The 24,651-nt window shown below is 44.4% G+C and overlaps 1 protein-coding gene across 1 annotated transcript in view; it reads left to right on the top strand.

Moving 5' to 3' along the window:
- Positions 1–1,329: 1,329 nt before the first annotated feature.
- Positions 1,330–24,651, top strand: part of BTG4 (BTG anti-proliferation factor 4) — a 43,557-nt gene continuing 20,235 nt past the window's right edge. Inside the window, exon 1 of the mRNA XM_044278469.1 lies at positions 1,330–1,434. The gene's annotated coding sequence lies outside the window, so the exon portion shown is untranslated. The remainder of the gene's footprint in view (positions 1,435–24,651) is intronic.

Raw genomic sequence — 24,651 nt, 5'->3', positions numbered from 1 at the left:
AACCCAAAAACAAAACAGCTAGTGGCAAGGATAAGAACCCTACCAAAAAAGAAACAACAACCAGGGCGAAAAAATTTCCCTGCGATCGGCCATATATATGGCGGAATTATTACCACAGGAAAACCCATGGAAGAATATAAACAAAAAATCGGGTTGCCTATGCTGACCTGCCCACATGTAGGTGGATCTGTAGTGCATTAAGTATAGTTAAAGTGCACAAATACATTAAAACAGTTGCAGGTGACACCCACAGCTCGTCACCAGTTTAACATCATGATCAACGGACCCTAGATATAAACCTTCAGATAACATAAACATACGGTCATAAGAATATTAGACAGTCATGAGGAGCAACCAATACGCAAAGCAATAATACGCATTACATATGACACATGTCCCTTAGTATAGCTGTCAAATCTCACGTGCTCCAGCTCTAGGATAGTCAGGACACTCATCCCACAGATGCCGAATTCTTCAGTAAAGGCTCATTGGTGTCAATCCACTGCGCCGCCTCCAGGGGAGTGTCAAAGAAACAAACTTCTCCATGTGCCACTACACAGAGCTTGGCTGGATACAGCATGGAGTACGGGATTTGTAGATTCCGAAGGCGCCTTTTCACATCCAGGAACTTGACTCTCTTCCGTTGGACCTCCGCTGAGAAATCCGGATAAATCGCAATTTTACTCCCGTTGATCAGTAGCTCCGGATGATCTCTTGCTTTTTTAAGTATATTGTCCCTGTCCCTGAAGTGTAGCAGCTTCATTAAAACAGGACGGGGTGGGGCCCCTGGTGGTGGAGCGCGGAACGGCACTCTGTGCGCCCTTTCAATAGCAAACATCTTGGATAGCAAGTCTTTGCCAAATTGTATTGTAATCCAATCTTCAAAAAAGGATACTGGATCAGTACCTTCAGCTTTCTCGGGGACCCCCACCAACCGGAGGTTGTTCCTCCTGGAACGGTTCTCCAGATCGTCCGTTTTTGACATCAGCAGGGTTACATTGTGAATAACTCTGCCCAGATCTCTTTTAACAGGGGGCAGTTGATCCTCCACTGAACTCACTCTGGCTTCAACCTCAGTCATCCTATCCGTGACTTTTTTAAGGTCTTGACGGAGAAAAGATACACTTTCTTGCAAGCTCCCCATATTGGTGGTGAGAAGAGCAAGCGCACTGTTGCTTTGCTGAACTGCCTTAAAAATATCTGTAGAAGTAGGCTCACCAGTATTTTCATCAGGCAGACCTTGCTGTGTGTGCTGAGTACATAGCGATGCAGGGCCACTAGGTGGAGCTAGAGGGACAGAAGCTGAAGCTCCGGCCATCTCCCCTGCTTGAGAGAGTTCATATTCAGGCCCCCATGTCGGTGAAGCCGAGGATTTCTTCCTCACAGCTGACTCCCCCGATGCATCCAGGGATGAAGCAGGCACTTCAGATGAAGGTAGGCTTGCTGCTGAACGGGCATATTTACCCAGGCGGGCCGCCAGGTCTGCTGCCCGCACCTCTGATACGGCGCCATCTTGTTTGACCGGCGTGGACGTGCCGGCCTCTCTCAGTTCCCTCTCCTTCTTTCCTGTGCGGGTCATGATGGTCTGTGCAGGATCCGCACACTCTCCGGTGCCCCCCAGTGAGATTCTGAGCAGTGGCGCTTACTGCAGATGCAGGATTACTCAGGATTGCAGACGGCAGGTCAGGGGCTCCCCTCAAGCACGTCCGCTTACATGCCCGACCAGGCCACGCCCCCAGACAGGACACTTTTAATGGGGAATTTATTTTTACATTCAGCATTTCATCTGACAGTTTATTTTCCTCAGTGAATACATTGGAGAAAAAAATACTTAACAGCTTTGCTTTCTCCTCATCGCTCTCTGCGACTCCCCACTCTGAAGGGCCGACACCTTCAGATTTATACTTTTTAACAATGAGGCCTTATCTAAAGTGATTGACCTGCGCAGTCTTACAGCCGGAAGGTTGTCAGGGCTGAAATTCCTAGCTATTCAGCCCTGATGTCATATGAAAAGAAACTTGTGCAGAGACCGGGACCGTAGGGGCAATGTGTGAGTGTAGTGGCCTAATGGGGGTAGTAGTTGGTACTCATGTTTCTGCAGCTCCCTGGGCCGGCATGCAGTGACGGGAAAGACAGCACCGGATTCCATCGGGGCACACTCTGGTGTCGATGGATCTACTGCTGGATGTTGGTTGAGGTGGCCTTGGTGGTATGGGTTTTAGGTGCAGGGAAGGCAGGGTCCCTGATGTCGTGACACCATCATCACCTTCAGGTGGAAATGAGGTTTGGAAATTAAGAGGAGTCAGTTTAGATAAATAACTAGAACTTTTACTGTGAATTACTTGCATTGAGGTAGATGTACAGGTTCGGTTATCATGGAGGTATTCAGATATAGTGATGGACCAACATAGGCCGGGATGGTTCGCGAACGCGATCAAATGTTCGCAAACTGCAAGTTTACGGCAGGCCCTATTCACTTTAATGGCAGGTGAATCTGAGAAAACCTTCAGCTCATATTTTCAGCCACCAAATACTTAGTAGAAGTGCACAAATAGTCCCACAACATGGACAGTGACATACTAGAGGGAGATTAATGACAAAAATCCCTAGAAAAAATATGTACTGTATCTTAATCAGGGACATTTTTATGCGTCTTAAAGGGAAATTCTCTGAAATGTGCCCTGTTGGAGCCTAGAAATTTTTTATTTTAGGCCACAGGAGTATGTGGCTGTAGGTAGATTACATGGTCATTGGATATCAATTTTACAGCAAGCCAGTGAACTACAGGCCCTAAAAATTATGCATTCAGCGTATATAAAAGAACAAGTTTAAGTGTGTGTCTGGAGGTCTATTAGATGGGCAATGGATATCAATTTTACTGAAGTCCAGTACAAATACAGGTCAAAAACATATGTTAAAAAGAACGAAAAATATAAAATTGGATAAAAAACATGGCGAAATCCCCCCTCTTGAAAAAAAACCCTAATGATAATAGTTGAAACACGGAAGCCCCTAATGATAATCGTTGAAACACGTGGTGGTCACAGGTGTTGAATTCCTCCGAGGCCCAAAACATTAGGCATTCAATGGACAGAAAAGGCCTTTCATGCCGCTGTATTTACCTAAGACAGGGACCATTATTTGTTCTGGGTGGTGGCGGATATTTGTGGGCTGTCATGAGGAAATTCAATTAAACGTGGTCAACTCGTCACATGTTTTGAATTCCTCCGTGATCTATGTCTCATTCATTTTTAGAAATGTCAGGTAGTCCACACTGTCGTGAGCTAGGCGTGTGCGCTTATCGGTCACGATCTCCCCTGCTGCGCTGAACGTTCTTTCGGACAGAATACTGGGCATTTTGTTTTTGTACCAGGGGTCTAAGTACGTTGCCACCCAGTACTGGTCCTTGCCCTTTATGCTTTTTATACAAGGGTCCCTCTTCAAACACTGAAGCATGAAGGCCCCCATTTGCAATAAACTGGAAGCGGTGGAGTGGCCTGGCTCCTGCTCATCGTTCAGGATAATGTAATCCTCGGTCTCCTCCCCCCAGCCACGGACAACACCAGGGATCCCAGAAAAGTTTAAAGTATGCTCTTCTTGCTTTTCCATCGCTCCGGCACCATCCTCTTCAGACTCCTGTTGACTTGTCTCAGATGGAGTAGCCCCCTGGGAATCCATCCAGCATTGCGACTTCCTCATCTTTCTGCTCCTGCTCCTCGATGGCTTAATCAATGACACCACGCAATGCACGCTCCAGAAAGGAGGTGTAAGGTACAATGTCACTGCTGGCGCCCTGGCTGCGACTGACCAGTTTGGTGATCTCATCAAATGGCCGCAGAAGTCTGCATTTGTCGCGCATAAGCAGTCACTGTCGCGGTAAAAAAAAAAAAAAAGCTCCCAGAACCTGTCCTGCCGCAGAGTTCATACAGGTAGTCGTTAACTGGACGTTTCTGCTGGAGCAGCCTATCAAGGATCGGAGTTCCATCGCATCGGGCAGTCACAAATCAGACGTCTGACGAGCAGGTGGTGTCGCCGCTGAACGTCAGAAAGGTGAGCCATGGCTGTGTAAGATCTTCTAAAATGGCCAAAGATTTTCCTGGCCTGCCGCAAGACGTCCTGGACCCCGGGGTATTTTGCAACGAATCGCTGCACGACTAAGTTCAGGACGTGTGCCAATAATGGCATGTGTATCATTTTGCTCTGTTTCAGCACGCTCAGCAGATTGGCACCGTTGGCGCACACCCCTTTACCAACTGTCAAATTGAGCGGGGTTAGCCACTGATCGGCCTGTGACTGCAAAGCTGAAAGGAATGCAGGACCGGTGTGGCTCTTGGCTTCCAGGCACAACAGCCGCAGCACAGCATGGCACAGCAGAAGAGGCGCAGCGGAAGAGGCGGTAGCAGTGGAAATGGAGGAGTCAGCCGAGGAGGAGAGGGAGGATGGAGTAGGAGGAGGAGAAGAAGAGGCAGGCCTGCATGCAATCCGTGGCGGTAACACCAAATCCACACGGGTGACACGGGTTGCATGCTTGACGATCGTCAGAAGGTTCACCCAGTGGGCAGTAAAAGTTATGTATCTTCCCTGCTCGTGTTTGCTAGACCACGTGCTTGTGGTCTGACCGACACCGTGTGCCAGAGATACATTCACTTGCCGCTGAACGTGGCCATATAGCTCTGGGATGCCCTTCTGGGAGAAATATTTCCTTCTGGGGTGTGCCAATGGCCACAAATTTTCTAAAGGCCTTCGAGTCCGCCAGTTTATATGGTAGTAGTTGACGGGCTAGCAGTTCCGACAAGCCAGCGGTCAGCCGTTGGGCAAGAAGGTTATCTGGCATCATCATCCTTTTTCGCTCAAACATTTGGGCCACGGAAGCCTGCCTTTTGCCAGATGAACGCAATGACAGTACAGTGGAAGGTGGAGTGGAGGACAAATGGGAGGAGAGAGGAGAAGAGACAGGATGTAGAGCACCAGGAGAGAGGCTTTGTGAGTTCTGATGGTGTTGCTCCCACTGGGCTCGGTGATGGGAGGCCATGTGCCTTCTTAAAGGGCATCTGTCACCTGCTTTTACCATTTTAAGCTGTCACCATCGCCATGTTCACTAAAGTACCTTATTTCCTGCAGTCTTCTTCTTACTTTATTTTGTTTTGTCCTTTTGATAAAAAAGCCCTTTTTATGATATGCTAATGAGGCTCCAAGGTGCCCAGAGGGGCGTTTTTTCCCTCTCTGGTACCCAGTGACGCCCCCCTGCAGTGCCCAGCCCGCCTTAATTTGAATCCCAAAAACGCCTCCTGATCTTCAAATAATCTCCCACAGCCCTGGCAAATGGTTCTGCCCCCTCCCCACGTCATCGTCTACCTTCTAGAAATGCCCTGTCCTTCTTTTTGTCAGTGGTCAGAAATCATCAACCTCCTCAGGGCAACAGCCTCAAAAGTCTCACTGGGCATGCGCCGAGCCCAGTGACATAATCTGAGCGCTGTTGCCCTGAGGAGGTTGATGATCGCGCAGGCCGCAGGCTGTACTGCGTCTGCGCGAGATTTCTGGCCGCCGACATGAAGGACAGGGCATTTCTAGAAGGTAGACGATGACGTGGGGAGGGGGCGGAACCATTTGCCGGGGCTGTGGGAGGTTATTTGAGGATCAGGAGGCGTTCTTGGGATCCAAATTAAGGCGGGCTGGGCACTGGGCACCAGAGAGGAAAAAAAACACCCCTCTGGGCACCTTGGATTACCTCATTAGCATATCATAAAAAGGGCTTTTTTTATCAAAAGGACAAAACAAAATAAAGTAGGAAGAAGACTGCAGGAAATAAGGTACTTTAGTGAACATGGCGATGGTGACAGCTTAAAATGGTAAAAGCAGGTGACAGATTCCCTTTAAGGCGGTCGTCCCTAGGTGAGTGTTGGGCTTACTGCGACTTATGCGTTGACAGCACAGGCTGCAGATGGCAACATTATTGTCAGCAGCGGACACGTTAAAAAAAGCCCACACTGCGGAGCCATGTGCTGGCGTCCTGGGAGCGCCAGATGTGACCGTGCATGGTGGATGGCTCGTTCCAGATACATTAGCAGTCTGTTTTGTGCCTCCTGTGCACTGTAAGTTCTGCCTGTTTCTCCTCCTCCTTCTCCCTATATGCTGCTCCGTCTCTCCCTCTGAACTCCCCTCCTCTTCCTCTCTTGTGGGCACCAACGTGATATCCATTGACACGTCATCATCGTAATATTCACCACCACTAACATTAGAGATCTCAGAGTAGGCAGCAACAGCGGGGACCACCCTCCTTGGGCTTATCTGGGTACTGTCGTCAGACTGCTGGGTGGCGATCGTTGATACCTCCTCTTCCTGATCTGATGCCAAAAATGGCTGCGCATCGGTAAGGTCTTGTAATAGATGTGAAAATAATTTCTTTGACTCCAGCAGGGTGGATATGGTGGTGGTGGTGTCTTTGGGGGTGCACACAGCAGGGAGTGAAGACGGTGCAGATAGAGAGGATGAGGAGAGGATAAGTGAGAAGCGGAAGTCTGAGTGAGCCACTCAACCAACTTTGGTGCGTCCTTTGATGTAATCGCAATCACCTTCTGCAACTTCCCACTTAGGCTCCGGCCTGGTGCACCTGCCCGACCCTTACCACCCCTACGGAATGGCCTGCTTCTTCCTCTGCCTGTCACTTTTAAAATGACCCTGTGACAAAAGTCCCTATAGAACAGCGGTATTTGTGGAAGAAGGTATATCACACCCTTGCTTCAATCACTTCTTGGGGGGGCAACTGGTATATCACACTAGTAGAAATTATTTGTTCCAATGTCGTTTGTCCCTATCTGTAGTTGAGGTAACGCAGCAAAACCGAAGACAAATGCTGCACTACCCAAATGCACTATATGGAAAGTATATTATTGGTATATAACACCCCTGCTTCAATCAGTTTTTTTGGGGGGGCAACTGGTATATCACAACAGTAGACATTATTTGTTCCGCAAGTTCAAAGCAGATTAGGGGGCCGGCTTTGGTCTAATTGACTAATGAGCGACCAAAGCCTTGTACACAGGTGTAGGGCAGGATCATGACCTATGGGGAGTGCACACTTGGCGACCTGGGATTTGTTAGCAGGTGGCCTCCCAGGTTGGTCAGTGCCCACTGTTATCCTTCCTTATCCAGGTGCAGGTCAGTACTGCTAGCTACTGACTGAAGTTTGCTGGGACTCCGTCCGTTCCAGTGGGACCCAGGACCCAGGACTTTCCGTGATACATCCGTTTACCTGGCAAGTTACACAGAGACTTATGCACGGATCGGGACTACTCCTGGCCTTCCTTTGTTTTTTGTTTGCCTAATATTTGCCCAGTGAAGTTTACCTGGACTTTGTTTATTTTGTTAATAAACCCCTTTGACTTCAACCTCACTGGTCTGTTTCGTTGGTGCCTTGCATTACAGTAAATAATTGGTATATACCACCCATGCTACAATCATTTACTTTGGGGGGCAACTGGTATATTACACCAGTAAAAATTATTTGTTCCAATGTCGTTTGTCACTATCTGTAGCTGAGATAACGCAGCAAAACCGCAAACAAATGCTGCACTACCCAAATGCACTATATAGAAAGTATATAATTGGTATATAAAACCCCTGCTTCAATCAGTTTTTTTGGGGGGCAACTGGTATATCACACCAGTAGACATTATTTGTTCCAATAGTGTTTGTCACTCTGTGTAGCTGCAGTATCGCAGCAGAACCGCACACAACTGCTGCACAATACAAATGCACTATAATATACTTTCTATGTTAGAAAGTATATTATAAGTATATGACACCCCTCAGTAAGTCACACTTATCGATAGCGCACACCTATACCAGTCCTTAAAAGGACTTTTGTGGTCCTATTAGCTAGCGTTTGGTGTCCCTAACAGTCTGTCACTGCTCCACTACACTGGCAAAACACTGAATGTAAAATGGCGGCCAGATCAGGTTTATTTATAGGTAGGAGTATGTCCATGTGCTGAAACATCTCAATTGGCTGTCCTGTACCACCTGATGGATGTGTCATGGGTCAAAGTTCTTCACAATGTAAAAGAATATGGCGCCGGCGGACATCGCCATATGTTCGCTCGTTCGGCAAACCTCAAACGAGCAAATGTTGCCGCAAAACGACCGCCGGGCGAAGCGCAAGGCCATCTCTGTAAATCAATATATGGAGTGGATCAAATTCATCTCACTTGCATTATCATAATGCTTCATATATTGAGTATCAAAAAAACATGTAAAAACAATATATACTAATTCACCATAACACATGTAAATAGACTCAACCTCATCTTATAATTAATTATTAAAAAAAACACATAAGCGTTTCATATGCGTTTGTAGTGCGTTTTTCCTATTTATGTATTTTGTATGCATTTTTACTTCATTATTTATATAATTCATAAATTGTCAGAGTTTCAAATAGATAATTGTTCTCTATAGGTACTACATACACACTAATTCCAGCACCTTTAGTTTTACTATACTACCGTACATACCAAACATGTATATTCATCCATAGATGTTTTTTTTATCTGTTTTATACATCTTCATAATTCAATCATCTTCATTTATATAAGTAAGTAACTGATTGAAGAGACAGGGACGGGGGCCCACCAAGGAGGGGAGATCGAGGTGCTGGTAAAGCCTGACCTCGATGTCCCATCGTCAATAGTCACCCCACTGATACAACTACAACTAAGAAGCCAAACAGTTCCATCTCTGCATTCAGACCAGAGGGGATTAACATTCCAAACTTAAAGATTTTTCTGGACTCAGCCCTGGAAATATTAGCATTATGATTCCCCCCTCTCCAGGGGTCTTCTGACTTTCTCCAGAGCCGCAAATGTAAGTTTAGTGGGGGTCTTTATTATGATGCTTATTAAAATGTTGTGACACAGAGTGATTTTCAAAACCATTCTTAATATTAGTGATGATTTCCGCTATTCTTTGTTTAAAAGTTCTTTTACTTCTCCCTAAATATTGTTACAATCAGTTGTTCCAAATTCCATTGTATATAAAAGATACTAAAGACATCCTATCAACATTGGAGAAATTTGAATTCCAAGATCATTGGATACTCGGGACTATGGATGTGAATTCATTATATACAATTATAGAGCATAGTCAGGGTATGGAGGCTTTAAGGGAACAATTAAAAATAAATGGTCAATTACAACAGGACCAAATCGACTTTGTCGTGGAGGCTGTTGAATACCTTTTGAAACATAATTATTTTTTGTATGAATCTTAAATTTTATTTTCAGGAAAGGAGAAATGCCAGGGGTACCAGGTTCGCTCCCAGCTACGCAAATCTATTCATGGCCCAGTGGGAGATGGATGTGATCGGTTCGTGGTTGGGGACGGATCTGGTACTCTGGCGTCGATACATAGATGATATTATATTCATCTGACAGGGTACAGGGGGTCATCTGAACATCTTTCTGGAATCAATTAATGTTAATGAGAGGAATTTAAAATGTACTATTAATACAGGTAGAACTCAAATTGAGTTTCTAGATTTGACTGTTAAAATCAATAATTATAGACTAATATGTAAAACCTATCATAAACCTGTTATGAGCAACAGCCACATTTTGTATTCAAGCTGTCATCTTCCGAGATGGCTTCTGAACATCCCGACTAGTCAATTCAGACGGATTAAGTGGAATTGTACTACCAATGAACAATTTGAAAAAAAAAATCCAATTAAAACAATTTGTACAGAAACAATACCCAGAAAAGGTGCTAGAAACATCATTGATTAAAGTTAGACATTTTTGATAGTAATTAACAGACTTTTTCTTTTGACAAAAAAGGGGGTAAATAAAAGGGAGGGTAATTTACGGATTATACACCCCTTTCACTCTCAATATTGATCAATGGAAAAAATAGTTAGAAGACATTGGCATAATCTATTGAGGGATTAGGTGGTGGGAATTATTCTGACCCCTGAGCCTCTTATTACATACACTAAAGCACGTTATTTGGGTCTGTTAATTGCACCCACTATAAAAACAAGGAGACCAATGGGGACAAAGACAAATTGGCTATTTTCAATAGGGTTCCATTGATGTAGGAGATGTAATAATTGCAAATTTACAAATTTTCCAAGAAAAACAGTACAAGTACATTCTACACATAATTCCTTTTGTTTAACGGTTAAAGATAGTCTAACATGTGACACAACTGAATTTACATCTTGGAGTGGCCATGTCGTAAACACTATATAGGGAGAACTAAAATAACTTTTAAACAAAGAATAGTGGAACACATCACTAATATTAAGAATAGTTTTAAAAATCACTCTGTGTCACAACATTTTAAAGAGCATCATAATAAAGACCCCCACTAAACTTACATTTGCAGCTCTGGAGAAAGTCAGAAGACCCTGGAGAGGGGGGAATCATAATGATAATATTTCCAGGGCTGAGTACAGAAAAAGCTTTGAGTTTGGTATGTTAATCCCCTCTGGTCTCAATGCAGAGATGGAACTGTTTGGCTTCTTATAGTTGCATGGGTCAGGTGCCCATTGACGATGGGACATCGAGGTCAGGCTGTTTACCAGCACCTCGATCTCCCCTTCTTGGTGGGCCCCCATCCCTGTCTCTTCAATCAGTTACTTACTTATATAGATGAAGATGATTGAATTAGGAAGATGTATAAAAACTGATGAAAAATAACATCTATGGATCAATATACATCCAAACAAAAGGGCTGCTGCCAGCCAAGGTGTGCACCGCACGGCCTCAAAGTCACAAACTCCTATAAATGCACAGCACGCCAGCGGTGATATTCATACAAAATATTTTATTAAACATATATGCAAAAAAGTACAATACATATTAAAACTCAGAAGGAAATGCAGACAAGTGTGGATGAAAAATACCCCCTAAAACCAGTATGTACAGGGAGTGCAGAATTATTAGGCAATTGAGTATTTTGACCACATCATCCTCTTTATGCATGTTGTCTTACTCCAAGCTGTATAGGCTCGAAAGCCTACTACCAATTAAGCATATTAGGTGATGTGCATCTCTGTAATGAGAAGGGGTGTGGTCTAATGACATCAACACCCTATATCAGGTGTGCATAATTATTAGGCAACTCCCTTTCCTTTGGCAAAATGGGTCAAAAGAAGGACTTGACAGGCTCAGAAAAGTCAAAAATAGTGAGATATCTTGCAGAGGGATGCAGCACTCTTAAAATTGCAAAGCTTCTGAAGCGTGATCATCGAACAATCAAGCGTTTCATTCAAAATAGTCAACAGGGTCGCAAGAAGCGTGTGGAAAAACCAAGGCGCAAAATAACTGCCCATGAACTGAGAAAAGTCAAGCGTGCAGCTGCCAAGATGCCACATTTGGCCATATTTCAGAGCTGCAACATCACTGGAGTGCCCAAAAGCACAAGGTGTGCAATACTCAGAGACATGGCCAAGGTAAGAAAGGCTGAAAGACGACCACCACTGAACAAGACACACAAGCTGAAACGTCAAGACTGGGCCAAGAAATATCTCAAGACTGATTTTTCTAAGGTTTTATGGACTGATGAAATGAGAGTGAGTCTTTATGGGCCAGATGGATGGGCCCGTGGCTGGATTGGTAAAGGGCAGAGAGCTCCAGTCCGACTCAGACGCCAGCAAGGTGGAGTACTGGTTTGGGCTGGTATCATCAAAGATGAGCTTGTGGGGCCTTTTCGGGTTGAGGATGGAGTCAAGCTCAACTCCCAGTCCTACTGCCAGTTTCTGGAAGACACCTTCTTCAAGCAGTGGTACAGGAAGAAGTCTGCATCCTTCAAGAAAAACATGATTTTCATGCAGGACAATGCTCCATCACACGCGTCCAAGTACTCCACAGCGTGGCTGGCAAGAAAGGGTATAAAAGAAGAAAATCTAATGACATGGCCTCCTTGTTCACCTGATCTGAACCCCATTGAGAACCTGTGGTCCATCATCAAATGTGAGATTTACAAGGAGGGAAAACAGTACACCTCTCTGAACAGTGTCTGGGAGGCTGTGGTTGCTGCTGCACGCAATGTTGATGGTGAACAGATCAAAACACTGACAGAATCCATGGATGGCAGGCTTTTGAGTGTCCTTGCAAAGAAAGGTGGCTATATTGGTCACTGATTTGTTTTTGTTTTGTTTTTGAATGTCAGAAATGTATATTTGTAAATGTTGAGATGTTATATTGGTTTCACTGGTAAAAATAAATAATTGAAATGGGTGTATATTTGTTTTTTGTTAAGTTGCCTAATAATTATGTACAGTATTAGTCACCTGCACACACAGATATCCCCCTAAAATATCTAAAACTAAAAACAAACTAAAAACTACTTCCAAAAATATTCAGCTTTGATATTAATGAGATTTTTGGGTTCATTGAGAACATGGTTGTTGTTCAATAATAAAATTAATCCTCAAAAATACAACTTGCCTAATAATTCTGCACTCCCTGTATATCCATACATGCTTGCAACATATCTGCATTTCCTTCTGAGTTTTAATATGTATTGTACTTTTTTGCATATATGTTTAATAAAATATTTTGTTTTGGATCAATATACATGTTTGGTATGTAGTATAGTAAAACTAAAGGTGCTGGAATTAGTGTGTATGTAGTACCTATAGAGAGCGATTATCTATTCTAAGCTCCGACAATTTATGAATTGTATGTATAATGAAGTAAAAATGCATAAAAAATACATAAATAACGCTGAGTAAAGTGGGAGGTATTATAAGGTGCTTTATTAAGATAATATCTACCCCGCATGTGCGATCCGAGACTGCATGGACTGGTAACGTAACCATCTATTTAAGATATCGGTATTCTCTACAGCGGTGATTGCAACATTGTAACAACATTTATATGAGCAAGGCTACTTTCATCTAAGACTGTTTCGTTTTTGCAAACTAAGTGGAGATTTATCTTTCAGTGAGTATACTGTTATAATACAGGTTTAACTGAGTAAAATATTATTTGCACTCGATCCCAACGTGTTCTGCTTTTGGGACTGTTAAACAATACCTATATAAAGCACTGCTAATCATTTGTGCCATTAACTGGACTCATATTTATCACCCACATTGTGGACTTTTTTTTAACAATTCATATCAATATAATGTGGTACAATGTATAAATGAAATGAGATATGCATAACCACTTACCTTAAAAGCGCAATCTGGTAAAATGGATATATACATGTCACGCTGGGTAGGATACAAGATACAATAGAAACACAGAAAACCATGAAACCAGTGTCTAGGCCAGAAGCTGTGAATAAAGGTCACCTCCTAGCAAATCCCTACCCACTCTCCCTGGACTTATGTGCCCACGTTCAGACCCTAAAGGTGGGAATAAACGTGCCCCCGTGCCTAAGACTGAAGAAACCCTAAGATCCCTAAGATAGTGGAAAAGGGGAAAATAGACAGCCTGCTTCCTCAAGCAAGGAGGGAGCAGGTGTCTCCCTAACAGCCTAGAAAGAAAACAAGAGAGAAACAAAACCAACTTATCTGTAGCTGAGCAGAAACAGCAATTCCTTCCTTCCTTCCACAGAGCAAGATAGAAGCTATAACCCGCACAGGACACTGGGAAAGGGAGTAATTTAAACTCATACAAACGACACCACCCAGTGCACCTGGAAGGAGGCGGATACAGCTCAAATCCACACCCAAAACAAAACAAACTACACATGTGCTGCTAGCCTGGCAGACCGCCGCACATAACCTGAGCAGGGCATGACAGTACCCCCCCTTCTACGGGTGACCTCTGGACACCCCGGCCCAACTTTATCCGGGTGGGCCCTGTGAAAGGCCCTCACCAGTCGGCTGGCACTAACATACACAGCCAGAACCCACATCCTCTCCTCGGGCCGTATCCCCTCCAGTGCACCAGGTACTGAAGGGAACCCTGAAGAACACGTGAGTCGAGAACCCTAGAGATCTCGAACTGTAAATTTCCATCATCCAGAACAGGGGTAGGGGGCAATGACGATGGTTTCCCATATTTCTTCAGTAAAGACATGTGGAACACATCATGGATCCTCCAGATCTGCGGAAGATCCAGAAACGCCACTGGATTGACAACCGCAGATATTTTGTAAGGTCCAATAAATCTTGGACCCAGTTTCCAAGATGGCACTCTCAGTTTAATATTTTTAGTAGATAACCACACCAGATCACCCACACACAGGTCCGGAGTCTCCGGACCAGTCATACGTCTCTTTTCAGCCATTCGCTTATACCTCTCACCCATCTTCTCCAAATTCACTTGGATCCTCCGCCAGAGAGTAGACAAGGCAGAAGAAAATCTCTCCTCCTCTGGCATCCCAGAGGAACTAGTCCCAGAAAAGGTGCCAAACTGAGGATGAAAACCATATGCGCCAAACAATGGCGACTTACCCGTGGACTCCTGCCTATGGTTATTCAAAGCAAACTCTGCTAGGGATAAGAATGAGGACCAGTCCTCCTGATTCTCAGCCACAAAGCACCTCAAGTAGGTCTCCAGGTTTTGATTAGTACGCTCTGTCTGCCCATTCGACTGCGGATGAAAAGGCGAAGAGAGCGAAAGTTGAATGCCAAGCCGAAAGCAGAACGCCCTTAAAAAACCTGGAAACAAACTGCGTGCTCCTATCAGAAACCACATCCGAGGGAATACCATGTAATTTCACGATGTTATCAACAAAAACCTGAGCAAGAGTCTTGGCATTGGGCAAACTAGCTAACGATACAAAGTGGGCCATTTTACTAAAACGGTCAACAACCACCAAAATCACAGTTTTCCCGGAGGAACTCGGCAGATCCGTAATAAAGTCCATAGACAAGTGCGTCCAAGGACGAGATGGAATAGACAAAGGAAGAAGTGAACCAGAAGGTCGAGTGTGAGCAACCTTTGACCGTGCACAGGTCTCACAAGCTGCTACGTAATCCTCAACGCTCTTACGTAACCCGGGCCACCAGAACCTCCGGGAAATAAGATCAAAGGTCGACTTGCCACCAGGATGTCCAGCAAGGACAGTATCGTGATGTTCCTTGAATACCTTGTATCGCAGTCCATCAGGAACAAACAACCTCCCTGGGGGACAAGAATCAGGGGCCCCCTCCTGGACTCCCAACACCTCTATCTCCAATTTGGGGTACAGAGCAGAGACCACCACCCCATCAGCCAAAATCGGAGCAGGATCCCCTGAATCACCTCCCCCAGGAAAACTTTGAGACAATGCATCTGCCTTGATGTTTTTAACCCCCGGGCGAAAAGTAACCACAAAATTGAACCTAGTAAAGAACAATGACCATCTAGCCTGTCTAGGATTCAGACGCTTGGCAGATTGCAGGTAAGCCAAATTCTTACGATCAGTATATACCGTAACGGGATGAGACGCCCCCTTCAACCAGTAACGCCATTCCTTAAAGGCCAATTTGATGGCCAGCAATTCCCTATCTCCTACATCATAATTCCTCTCGGCGACTGAGAGCTTCTTGGAAAAAAAAGCACACGGACGCCATTTGCCAGGAGATGAACCCTGCGACAACACTGCTCCAACCCCCACTTCTGACGCATCCACCTCCACCACAAATGGCTGAGACACATCGGGCTGCATCAGAATGGGAGCAGACGCAAAACACTCCTTAATAGTCGAAAAGGCCTGCAATTCCTCCTCCGACCAGACAGAGAAGTCGACGCCCTTCTTAGTCATATCGGTTTTACAATGGTAGAATAGTTCAAGATAAATTTTCTATAATAATTGATAAACCCCAAAAACCGCATCAAAGCTTTCTGATTCTCCGGTTGGTCCCATTCCAGAACCGCCCGGACCTTTTCGGGGTCCATACGAAAACCAGAGTCAGAAAGCAGATATCCCAGAAACGGAAGCTCCTGCACAGAAAACACACATTTCTCCAATTTGGCATATAATTTATTCTCCTGAAGGATCGACAAAACCTGTCTCACGTAATCCTGATGGGTCTTCAGATCAGGAGAGTAAATTAGAATGTCATCCAAGTAAATTACGACGAACCTTCCCACAAAATGATGAAAAAAATGTCATTGACGAATCGCTGAAATACCGCTGGCGCGTTAGTTAACCCAAAAGGCATCACCAGATTCTCGAAATGATCAGATTGTAGGCCCCTCTTAAATCTAACTTGGAAAACACCTTGGCTCCAACAATTTGATCAAAAAGGTCAGAGATCAAAGGAAGGGATAACGGATCCCGGACCGTAATATGGTTCAATTCCCGGAAATCCAAATAAGGTCTAAGCAATTCATCCTTTTTCTTTACAAAGAATAAACCAACTGCAACCGGAGACTTAGATGGTCTAATATGACCTTTTGCCAAACTCTCGGCGATATACTTCCGCATGACCTCTCTTTCAGGTTAAGGCTACTTTCACACTAGCGTTGTTTAAATCCGGCGTTCAATTCCGACACCGGAACTGCCCGCCGGATCCGGAAAAACGTGTGAAAACCGATTACATTTGAATCCTGATTAGAATTTTGATCACAATGAAAAAATGCATTGGAAAAAATGGATCCGCCATTTATGGACTTTAACTATTTATTCACATTTTCCGGGTTTAACATGCAAAAGCCGGATCCGGATCAATGGGAAAAAGACCGGATCCGGCGTTCAGTCAAAGTGTTCAGGATTTTTGGCCGGAGGTAAAAATACAACATGCTACGGTTTTCTGAAAAGCCTGATCAGTCAAAAAAAATGAACTGAAGACATCCTGATGCATCCTGAACGGATTGCTCTCCATTCAGAATGCATCAGGATAAAACTGATCAGTTATTTTCCGGATTTGAGCCCCTAGGACGGAACTCAGCGCCGGAAAAGAAAAAATCTAGTGTGAAAGTAAAAAAAGGGGGGGGGGGGGTCAGTCAGCACATCCCAAAGCGCAGGGGCACGTTGCTATGGCTGAGAACAAGACTGTTAAACAAAACATGCAATGCAACAGCTCACTGCAAACCAAATAAAGTACAAAATTGCATTATAATTGCAAGTGCTATACTAATAAGTTAGAGATGCTTGGCAAATCATTTTGTACAAAATTATTTGAGCCTGTCTGCCGCACGTCAAGGCGATCTCAAGTTAGACGGGTTCCTAACACTAAATGCTACCTGTTATGTGCCATGACGGCTACCATACAATTCAGCAAGTGTAGGTTCCACATGCTTGGATTTCTGTCATTTTTGGTGCCAAAATGGCCTTCATTATATCCAAGGAAACAAAATCAACTTATCTGTAGCTGAGCAGAAACAGCAATTCCTTCCTTCCTTCCACAGAGCAAGATAGAAGCTATAACCCGCACAGGACACTGGGAAAGGGAGTAATTTAAACTCATACAAACGACCCCACCCAGTGCACCTGGAAGGAGGCGGATACAGCTCAAATCCACACCCAAAACAAAACAAACTACACATGTGCTGCTAGCCTGGCAGACCTCTGCACATAACCTGAGAAGGGCTTGACAATATATAATCTAATTACAATGGTTTTTATTTGGGGTATATAGTATATTGGTTTTATGAGTGTATATTTTCCATTTTTTATTTCTAGGGGGTTTTCTATTATTTTTTTTTTTTATGTACTCAGCATATATCTGTATAGTGGATGTGATTAAAATCATTTTAACCTGAATGTGATGCAAATTTTTCCTGCAGCAACCTGATAATTGAGTGCCCTCCCCATATATTATTTTCTGCTGTGTCATTGCTATTGAGTATTATTGAAACTCTAATGCAAGTCTATGAGAGACGGAAAGTGTAACATTGTATTTGTTTGTGCTCAGTTTCTCCAATCCACCCCTCCCACTAGAAGGTTCTAGTTAAGCCAGAAACTGTATATAAGGAGAGCGGCCAGAGCTCCTAGTGTTCTGCAGTTAGGGATCAGTGCTTAGAAGAAGAGACTCTGCCAGACTGCATTAGTGACCAGAAGAAGACACTAAGACAGGGATACTCTGCCACAGACACTTGGCCACCAGCCTTTGTCCAGGGTACCAGCTTTCTGAGAGAGAGAGGGACTGCTGACTCAGGCATCAGCATCAACCCTACTTCTGCCAGGGAGGAGACTGGAGAAGCCATCCCTATGCCTCGCCTGTATTGTTTTGCACCTCCAATAAAAAAGTACACTGGATTACTGCAGACCCTCCCTTTGGGGTGTACCACATCTTACCATCCCTCCCGGATAGCAGTGACACCTCAGCAGTGTGTGGTGGACCCGGCGTAGTGTTGGGGCCACCCCAAACCCAACCACTGTAAATATATATTGCAGACAACAAAATCAGTGCAATCACTAAAACAGACCCCAGTCCAAGATTAATATCCTACTCAATATTATATTTTTTTTTTTTAAACTGAACCTGGAATCATGAACTGTTTTACAGACATACACCCTAGCCTATTTTAAAGACCAGATGCTTATATCTCAACCTCAACAGAATCTTCTTGAATCACAAAGATCCCAAAATTAGAAAAGGCTGCTCAGGATAAAAAGCAGCTGGTAGCACCATGGTCAGACAATATGATTCAGATCCCTTCCTCAGAGCCCTGGTTGCAGAAAAGGCCAAGTTTGCACTGTGCACAAAACTTATTGGGACATGCATAGTGGAAATTGAAAAATAAATCAAGGACAGAGTTTTTACTCCTGTCAGATACTACGGAGGACAGGAAAAAAAACACCTGATTATGAAAAGTAAATGTACAAATAGTTGGGAACCATGCTGTGCTGTACAGAATAAGGTCTCATGCATACAAACTTATTTTTTTCCCGATTTCGATTTGCATCTTTTGCAGATCGGAAGCTGACCCATTCACTTCAATGGGGCCACAAAAGATGTGTGGTCCATATCTGTATGTCAATGCCGCGGCACTCACAAAAAAATACAACATGTCCTATTCTTGTCCGTATTACGGACAAGGATAGGACAGTTCTTTTATGGTCCAGACATTACGTTACAAGAAATTCTGAATGCACACGGCTGGTATATGTGCTTTGCAGATCCACGATTTCCGTACCGCATTTATGGTTATGGCCATGTGCATGAGCCCTAAGAGCAGATACTGAGAATGACTCCAAGTATACAGGACAGGAGAAGTGGTACTGTGCAGTATCCATATATACAGGCTAAGAGCAGATACTGAGAATTACACCCAGTATACAGGACAGAATAAGTGGTACTGTCCAGTGTGTATATATACAGAATGAGAGCAGATACTGAGAATTACTCCCAGTATACAGGACAGGAGAAGTGGTACTGTGCAGTATCCATATATACAGAATAAGAGCAGATACTGAGAATTACACCCAGTATACAGGACAGGAGAAGTGGTACTGTGCAGCATTCATATATACGGAATAAGAGCATATACTGAGAATTACACCCAGTATACAGGACAGGAGAAGTGGTACTGTGCAGTATCCATATATACAGAATAAGAGCGGATACTGAGAATTACACCCAGTATCCAGGACAGGAGAAGTGGTACTGTGCAGTGTCCATATATACGGAATAAGAGCAGATACTGAGAATTACACCCAGTATATAGGACAGGAAAAGTGGTACTGTGCAGTATCTATATATATATATATATATATATATATATATATACAGAATAAGAGTAGATACTGAGAATAACACCCAGTATACAGGACAGAAGAAGTGGTACTGGGCAGTGTCCATATATACAGTATAAAAGCAGATACTGAGAATTATACCCAGTATACAGGACAGGAGAAATGGTACTGTGCAGTGTCCATATATACAGTATAAAAGCAGATACTGAGAATTATACCCAGTATACAGGACAGGAGAAATGGTACTGTGCAGTGTCCATATATACAGTATAAAAGCAGATACTGAGAATTATACCCAGTATACAGGACAGGAGAAATGGTACTGTGCAGTGTCCATATATACAGTATAAAAGCAGATACTGAGAATTATACCCAGTATACAGGACAGGAGAAATGGTACTGTGCAGTGTCAATATATACAGAATGCGACCAAATACTGAGACTGGACTAGACTGATAACCTGCAAGCTGCTACAGAAGAACGAGGAATCCCCAAAATAAATGCTGTGAGTTTGATCTTCTATGTATGTAATAAGGTGGAATTCTTCTTCTTCTTCTTTACTATTAAACTGATGTTAAGAGTGTACTTTGGCGCCACCTATTGCACTGGCTTTGGTACTCACTGGGCTGCTCACTGCATGTCACCTCAAGGCCACATTCACACGACAGTGAAAAAAAAAATGACCATGAAAAACACACACTGTCCAACTTTCCTGGCCATTTTTCAATTAGTTTTGCATCCATTTTCTGGCCATCTGGACAGTCGCTCTTCTCTTGATGCTAAAAGACCTGCGCCCAAACTTGATGATGCCACCATGCGCTCCAAGCTGATCGGGGACAGGCTGGAATTGCATGGTGACGTTATAACTCTTGAGTGCAAAACCATATACAAACCATACATATATTAAAAAACTTTAAAAGGTGTCACCTATAAATGTATGCACTGATACACAATGGAGGATTCCGTCCACAGGATCACATTGCAGGGGCAGGAAGTTTCAGGAAGATTGGCGTGACATTAGTGTAAACTTCGTTAACAATATAGCCTCCGTCCTACGTAAAATGTATGGGCTCCGCAGAAGTCTTTGCGAACTTGAGGCAAATATCGCGAGACTTGCTTTGTCTCGTGTCCATGACGTGACACTTCTTTTATTCACATAAATTACAGTATCAAAATCCGAAGCTGAACTCAGCTTCATTAATGAGGCAGGAAGTTCTGTGCAGCTTCGGATTTTCATACTGTAATTTGTGCGACTAAACAAAGTGTCGCACAAAGTCTTGCAATATTTGCTGCAAGTTTGCAAAGACCTCTGTGGAGCCCATACATTTTACGGTAGGATGGAGGCTATATTGTTAACAAAGTTTACAAACCAATCGGGTTCAGATACAGCAATCCAAAACCAATTCGCTCAATGCTAATGAGTACATTAGAAAGTTACAGTGCCTTGAAAAATTATTCATACCCCTTGAACTTTTCCAAATTTTTTCATGTTACATCCACAAACATAATATATTTTTTGGCGATTTTATGTGATAGACCAACACAAAGATGCAAGTGTAATACCCCAAAGTGGTATTACCACCTATTTGCGCCCCCTACCATCTCCTATGGTTGACCCAATGTCATCTTATGCATTTATTTTATTATCCTGCAAAAATGTATATTTATTTCCATGAAACTGTTATGTTATATGTAATGTGCCTGGTTCACCAGCAGATGGCGGCAATAATGGCAGAGCTAGTTTGTCAGTTTATTGCAAGTTTATTTTAGTAAAGCTACTTTTCAATGTTATACCAAATCTGGACTCAATTCATTTCATGATCCCCTTCACCAACTACCCTTTTCACTGCAGCGGACGGCCAAGCTTGGGGTCCCAGCGTATCTAGGTAGGAGCACCGTGACACGTGCAATACCACCAAGGGACATTAGGCCACCCTTACACCACTCTGCCATTCCTACCCTGGGTACCACCATACCTACTAAAAGGGGGACCCTGTCCCTCATTGCTGAAATGCAACTGGCGTCATGACAAAAACTCTTATAACATATTAAGGGGACCCCTTTCCCCGCGGCCTCGCCCGCTGCACAAGTATGCGTGAAGTGAAAAAAAATTAGACATGGATTTCAACATTTTTAATACATAAAATTCTGGAAAGTGTGGTATACATTTGTAGCCAGCCCCCCTGAGTCAATACTTTGTAGGACCACATTTCGATGCAATTACAGCTGCAAGTATTTTGGGGTATGTCTCCACCAGCCATTGCACATCTATATGCTGAACTGTTAGCCCATTCTCCTTTGCGAAATAGCTGAAGAAAAGAATTCCCATAGCATAATGCTGCCACCACCACGTTTCACGGTGGGGATGGTGTGTTCAAGGTGAAGTGCAGTGTTAGTTTTCTGCCACACATAGCATTTTGCATTTAGGCCAAAAAGTTCAACTTTGGTCTCATCTGACCAGAGCACCTTCTTCCACATGTTTGCTGCGTCTTCTACATGGCATGTGGCAAACTGAAAAAGGGACTTCTTTTGTCTTGCTTTCAAAAATGGCTTTTTTCTTGTCACTCTTTCATGAAGGCCAGATTTGTGGAGTACATGACCAGTGGCGTACATACAGGGGTCGCAGTTGCGACCAGGCACGGCACTCCAGGGGCCCAGCCGCTTGTGGAACCCCCTGGCCCCTGCAGTCAGTGTTACCTTCCGTCTAACTAAGCTGCACGGGTGGGCGGCCGCGTGGCCATATCGCGCCGCTCAAGCTGCTTGCAAAATGCGAGTGCCCAACAGTCTGAGTGAGTGTGTCAAAAACATGTCTGTCATGCGCCTCCTGCCCCGTCTGCCTGCTCCTCCCACTTTATGAATGAAGCAGGCAGGCGGGGCAGGAGGCGCATGATGGAGGGAGAGATGTCACGCACAGGCAGCACAGCAGCAGCAGGACGGGGAGCGGCGCTCTAGTTCGGCTGCCCACTGCCGGCCATGTGAGGAGTGGGAGTGGTGAAGCGGCTGACGCTCAGGAGACTTGTGTAGCAGCAGCTCTTCTTCCCGGCTCGTGGACCCCCCGCAGTGCATGGCCCATGTGCCCACCTTGCTGCCCTGACAGCCGCTCACTTCGCAGCCACTGCCCCATGCGCTGCATCTCAGCAGCAGCAGAAGAAGAAGCGTGGAGAGGAGCTGGGCCATGACCATGGAGCAAAATGTCCTGCAGCAGAACTCCCAGAAGGTAGGAGCTGCCCCCGGTGTGTGCACAGCGCCGGGCACTGCAACGGCTCCGCCGCAAGTGTCTCCGCCTCCTCCCTGCCCACTGATACATTACTAGAAGGCACTTATGGGGATATCTATGGAGGGCCCTCCACAGATCCCCCATAACAGTGTGTCATCCACAGATCCCCATAACAGTGTGTCATCCACAGATCCCCCATAACAGTGTGTCATCCACAGATCCCCCATAACAGTGTGTCATCCACAGATCCCCATAACATTGTATCATCCACAGATCCCCCATAACAGTGTGTCATCCACAGATCCCCCATAACAGTGTGTCATCCACAGATCCCCCATAACAGTGTGTCATCCACAGATCCCCCATAACAGTGTGTCATCCACAGATCCCCTATAACAGTGTCCTCCACAGATGGCAGTACAGCAAGATTGCCATCCAAAATCGGCCTGTCCCACACAAAGCGGTACTGTTGGGAGGTATGTTGGGTAAATGGTAGGGGAGGTAATGGGGGGGGGGGAGGAGGCGGGTTGGGGGATGGATGGGGAGGGGGCCCCATGGATTGTGTGTACGCCACTGTACATGACAAATAGTTGTCCTGTGGACAGATTCTCCCACCTGAGCTGTGGATCTCTGCAGCTCCTCCAGAGTGACAATGGGCCTATTTGCTGCTTCTCTAATTAGTGCTCTCCTTGCTTGGGCTGTCAGTTTAGGTGGATGGCCATGTCTTGGTAGGTTTGCAGTTGTGTAATACTCCTTCTATTTTCAGATGATCCATGAGATGTTCAGAGCTTGGGATATTTTTTTTTATAACCTAACCCTGCTTAACACTTCTCCATGACTTTATCCCTGACCTATCTGGTGTGTTCTTTGGTTTTCATGATGCTGTTTGATCACTAATGTTCACTAACAAACCTCTGAGGCCTTCACAGAACAGCTGGAGTTATACTGAGAACAAAGTGGACATAAGTGGACTCTATTTACTAATTAGGTCACTTTTGAAGGCAATTGGTCTCACTAGATTTTATTTAGGGATATCAGAATACAGGGGAGGGGTGAATAGAAATGCACTCCACACTTTTCAGATTTTTCTTTATTAAACATTTTGTAAACCATGTGTCATTTTCTTTTCACTTAACACATACTTGCTACTTTGTGTTGGTCTATCACATAAAATCCTAATAAAATACATGTTTGTGGGTGTAATGTGAAAAAATGTGGATAAGTTCAAGGGGTATGAATACTTTTTCAAGGACTGTATTTTGTATGGTAGGTTCAGGGGGAAATGCTGTCACAGAAAACCCCTTCAAAGGGGTTGCAAGGCTACAGATATTGATGACCTATCCTCGGGATAAGTCATCAATATCAGATCGGTGGTGGCCCGATTCCCAACACCTTCGCCAATCAGCTATTTTAAGGGGTCATGGTGCTGTGCCGCAAGCCCCGTAGGAGCGGAAAATGGAAGTGGTAGTGGCTCTGGCTGCAATAATCATTCACAATGGCAATTCTCACACCGATGCTCTCTAGGGTCAGACAGTGACAGGAGCATGCACTCTTTCTTCCCCTGGGGCACACGTTGTTGGTGGGGCTCCTGCCTAATGGTAATTTGGGTTGCCCTTGCTGTTATGAGTGTTGTACGGGTGCAAGGCAAAATATGTAGTTCCTGTGGCAGAAGTATGATGCTGTAGTCAGTAAGCAAGCCAGTTATAGAAAATAAACAAATCTCTCATTACTAAAGTGCAGAATGGGAGTTGTAGTACATCCAAAAGTATCAAAACACTTCCAAACAATTAACAGTGCAAATCTTCCCAGGTAGCAATGTATGGATACATAAGCCAGAATGGGTGTTA

Source organism: Bufo gargarizans, chromosome 2 (assembly GCF_014858855.1).
Source record: "Bufo gargarizans isolate SCDJY-AF-19 chromosome 2, ASM1485885v1, whole genome shotgun sequence".
Taxonomy (NCBI): Eukaryota; Metazoa; Chordata; class Amphibia; order Anura; family Bufonidae; genus Bufo; species Bufo gargarizans.
The sequence above is the reverse complement of the archived record's forward strand: the minus strand, read 5'-3'. Positions and strand labels throughout refer to the sequence as shown.